This window comes from Babylonia areolata, chromosome 6 (genome assembly GCF_041734735.1).
Source record: "Babylonia areolata isolate BAREFJ2019XMU chromosome 6, ASM4173473v1, whole genome shotgun sequence".
Lineage (NCBI taxonomy): Eukaryota > Metazoa > Mollusca > Gastropoda > Neogastropoda > Buccinidae > Babylonia > Babylonia areolata.
The window spans coordinates 55,229,023-55,234,022 of NC_134881.1; the positions used below are offsets into that span (position 1 = coordinate 55,229,023).

The 5,000-nt window shown below is 46.8% G+C and overlaps 1 protein-coding gene across 2 annotated transcripts in view; it reads left to right on the forward strand.

Moving 5' to 3' along the window:
* The first annotated feature begins 4,952 nt into the window (after positions 1-4,952).
* The window catches only part of LOC143283168 (receptor-type tyrosine-protein phosphatase F-like), a 74,716-nt gene continuing 74,668 nt past the window's right edge, over positions 4,953-5,000 (forward strand). For both annotated transcript variants that reach the window (XM_076589334.1, XM_076589333.1), the window contains exon 1: positions 4,953-5,000. This exon is cut by the window's right edge and continues 293 nt beyond it. The gene's annotated coding sequence lies outside the window, so the exon portion shown is untranslated.

Consider the following 5,000-nt stretch of genomic DNA (forward strand, 5'->3'; position numbering starts at 1 on the left):
AGAGAGACAGAGACAGAAAGACATTGAGAGAGAATGATAACAGACAGACAGACAAGCCTACAGATGAACAGACAGAGAGACAGAGAGAGAGAACAATAACAGACATAGCCAAGCATACAGACAAACAGACAGAAAGACACAGAGAGAGAACGATAGCAAGACAGATAAACAAGCATACAGACAAACAGACACACACACACACAAAATGAGACAGACAGACAGACAGACAGACAGAGACAGAGAGACAGAACGGTGGTCATGACAAGAACCCCGATGGATCAAGGAACATCCCAAACAACTGACTCGCAATTCATCACAAATCGTGAGGGAAATTCATTACTCAGCGGAATGCCAGCCAGTCCCGGGGGGCCGGGTGGAGAGGGCGGGGGGACCAGGGGGGTGGGGGGCGGCCTAGGGGGAGGGGGTCATATAGCTGACGTCATGATCATGCCCATGCCCCCCCTGTGTGTGCCCCTGTGTGCCCGATATGGAGATGACGATGACACAGCGTTGGGGAGCTGAAGAAGTGTCTGTCTCTTCACTGTCCATATATAACGTGCATACATAACATCCGTACATCACAGATTCATACACGCATACATACATATATCATATATCAGACATACATACATACATACATACATATATACATACATATATCATATGTCAGACATACATACATACATACATACATACATACATACATATATCATATGTCAGACATACATACATACATACATACATACAAATATCATATATCATACATACATACATATATCATACATACATACATACATATATCATATGTCAGACATACATACATACATACATACATACACGTACACACCCCACCCCTCTTCCCCCCCTCCACGCACACACACACACATCCATCCATCCATACATCCATACAGACATGCATACATTGTTCAGGGCAACACTGACTGGTGGGAATCGGCTAGACACAGCCATAGCCATTAGGGAGACACAGCCATGGCCATTAGGAAGACACAGCCATAGCCATTAGGGAGACACAGCCATGGCCATTAGGGAGACACAGCCATGGCCATTAGGAAGACACAGCCATAGCCATTAGGAAGACACAGCCATGGCCATTAGGGAGACACAGCCATAGCCATTAGGGAGACACAGCCAAGACACAGCCATGGCCATTAGGGAGACACAGCCATAGCCATCAGGGAGACACAGCCATAGCCATTAGGGAGACACAGCCATGGCCATTAGGGAGACACAGCCATAGCCATTAGGGAGACACAGCCATAGCCATCAGGGAGACACAGCCATGGCCATCAGGGAGACACAGCCATGGCCATTAGGGAGACACAGCCAAGACACAGCCATGGCCATTAGGGAGACACATCCATAGCCATCAGGGAGACACAGCCATGGCCATTAGGGAGACACAGCCATGGCCATTAGGGAGACAGGGAGACACAGCCATAGCCATTAGGGAGACACAGCTATGGCCATTAGGGAGACACAGCCATGGCCATTAGGGAGACAGGGAGACACAGCCATAGCCATTAGGGAGACACAGCCATAGCCATTAGGGAGACACAGCCATGGCCATCAGGGAGACACAGCCATAGCCATCAGGGAGACACAGCCATAGCCATCAGGGAGACAGGGAGATACAGCCATAGCCATTAGGGAGACACAGCCATGGCCATCAGGGAGACACAGCCATAGCCATCAGGGAGACAGGGAGACACAGCCATAGCCATCAGGGAGACACAGCCATAGCCATTAGGAAGATACAGCCATAGCCATTAGGGAGACACAGCCAAGACACAGCCATGGCCATTAGGGAGACACAGCCATGGCCATCAGGGAGACACAGCCATAGCCATTAGGAAGACACAGCCATAGCCATCAGGGAGACACAGCCATGGCCATTAGGGAGACACAGCCATAGCCATTAGGGAGACACAGCCATGGCCATCAGGGAGACACAGCCATGGCCATTAGGGAGACACAGCCATGGCCATTAGGGAGACACAGCCATGGCCATCAGGGAGACAGGGAGACACAGCCATAGCCATTAGGGAGACACAGCCATGGCCATTAGGGAGACACAGCCATGGCCATTAGGGAGACAGGGAGACACAGCCATAGCCATTAGGGAGACACAGCCATGGCCATTAGGGAGACACAGCCATAGCCATTAGGGAGACACAGCCATGGCCATTAGGGAGACACAGCCATAGCCATTAGGGAGACACAGCCATAGCCATTAGGGAGACACAGCCAAGACACAGCCATGGCCATTAGGGAGACACAGCCATGGCCATCAGGGAGACACAGCCATGGCCATCAGGAAGACACAGCCATGGCCATCAGGAAGACACAGCCATGGCCATTAGGAAGACACAGCCATAGCCATTAGGGAGACACAGCCATAGCCATCAGGGAGACACAGCCATAGCCATTAGGGAGACACAGCCATAGCCATTAGGGAGACACAGCCATAGACACAGCCATAGCCATCAGGGAGACACAGCCAGAGAGGGGGGGCGGGGATGGGTGGGGCAAGAGAGAGAGAGAGGTAGAGAGAGACTGAGACAAAAGAGAAAGAGGGAGAGAAAGAGAGAAACATAAACAGGGGTAAAGAGATTGAGAGAGAGAAGCGGAGAGAGAGAGGGGGGGAGAGAGGGAGGGAGAGAGGAGGGGGGGAGAGAAACAGAGGGGAGAGAGAGATTAAAAAAACTTGTGGGCACTGCCTTGTCTTCCCATCTGTCCCTCCAGAGAGAGAGGAGAAGGGGGATGTAGAGACAGAAAGAGACGTGATCACTTGCTGCCATCACCAGTCTAAATCCCTGCAACAGAAAGTCCCCAAACAGAGGCTCACCATTCCTTTTCGTCTCACTGTCGTCACGTCATCTTGTCATGAAAACATCACCAGGTCACCCCAACAAACTGATCATCATGATGGTGGCAAACATCATCACCCCAAAACAAACATACCTAACGATCGTGAACAGGTGAGAACAGTTATAAAATAAAAAAAAAGTATACTGATCTCTATATCATTTCAAACTTTTTAGACGCCGAAGACCCGATGGCACTGATGTCAATATTCCCTAAAAATACCAGCTCCAATTATATCTGAAACATGGACATACATTTCTAACTAATTTATGTCTTAAACTTGCAACATATTAGCTCAGTTAAAACAATCAAGAATAGTTAAGTGAATAAATAAATAAATAAATATAAAAGGGTAATGTCTCCCTGAATGCTTTGAACTAACTTAACGTAGGCAGAGTGCATATTTCAAATGGAACCTCTCATTCTCATCTCACCCGAATGAGTAGCACCCAGACCACCCCTGGACATCAAGTCGAAAAGAAGAAAGATTGGGAGGGTGGAGGGGCTTGGGGGGAGGGGGTAAAAACATTGGTCTGTGTATGGAGTTCGATCCCAATGACACCCATATTACTAAGTGGCCACCACACCACCGACACCCATGCTGAAGAAGTGGACGTTGACAAATAATGTTTGTGATCACCTTCATCTCACTGTCTTTTGAACTGAAGCCGATTCACAGTCAGAAACCAAAATGACTGTTTAACAGCCCTGGCTGCTTTGGTAGATGGATGGCTTTGGAACATGAACAAAAATAAATTCTGCACCGTCTATGTTGACTTTGCTAAGGCCTTTGATGTTATTGACTTCGAGTTGTTGCGCATAAACTAGTAACTATGCTTGATATCGTCTTCAGGTGATGTTCTTTCTTGATTCCTGAAAACAACATGGTTGTATCAGCGATTCAGGTGTCTTGTGTCTTGCCTTGGAAATATTGTATGAACCATATTGTATGAACCAAGGCTTGCTGCTAGGTCCTTTTCTTTTCTTTCTTTTTTATCTTCTTCTTCTTTTTTCTTTTTCAAATCTCCCTCTGTCTCGTACATGTTGAAGACTTGAGTAGACCTGTCTGTGGTGACACTTCATTTCTTGCGAATCACGTCAGGATAAGTATAGTGTCTGGTTAAGACAGTGTTGACATCGTGAGTGAAAGGTGTTAGTCTTGCATGTTTAAACATGGATAATCGGATCTTTAACGTGCGTATTTAATCTTTTAATCTTTTTTTTCTTTTTTTTCTTTTTTTCGTTGTTGTTGTTGTTGTTGTATACAGACTAGGAGAGATCAGGCACCAGCATGTCTGCAGTCTGTTCACCTCGAAACAAAAATCCACGCTTGACCCACCAAGACATGGGTTTGCGACAGTTCTCAAGACCCTCAGATCGAAAGTCATTTAACCACTCGACTAGGGCACTGGTATTCCTAGTGTTGACGTTGTAAAGAATGACATCTATGTTTCCATGTATATCAAAACTGATATGGCAAAATGGCTGCTCTCTCTCTCTCTCTCTCTCTCTCTCTCTCTCTCTCTCTCTCTTTCGTGCAACATAATAAGTTCAGTTTCAGTTTCTCAAGAATGTGTCACTGCGTTTGGACAATTCCATATACGCCACACCACATCTGCTGGGCTGATGCCTAACCAGCAGCGTCACCCAACGCGTTTAGTCAGGCCTGTAGTGCATGTTTATATCTTTATGATATCTTTATGTACCTATAAGAGGGGATTTCTTCTACAGAATTTTGCCAGAGGACAACAGTTTTGTTGCCGTGGGTTCTTTTTCAGTGCACCAGTTGCGTGCTGCAACATGTCAAAATTATCGAAACTAACCACGTCATGACGGAAAGAGTCGAACAGTCCCGAAAATCACCGAACACGCTGACCCAGTTGTTCGACGTGATGGCGAAGGGAAAAACTGATAAAACTATTGAGTTCAGCCAGCCCCCTTATCTGGGCTGTTGAGAATGACAATGAACCACCACCGCTATCAGTCCAAGTCTCCGTACACTCATTGTCTTTCAACACAAGCAACAGTTTGACTGTTGTGCAAAAATAACACAAAAACAAAAAACTTTCACACGGGAAAGTGGGAGACTGAATGGCTCTCTTGTCATCACACAG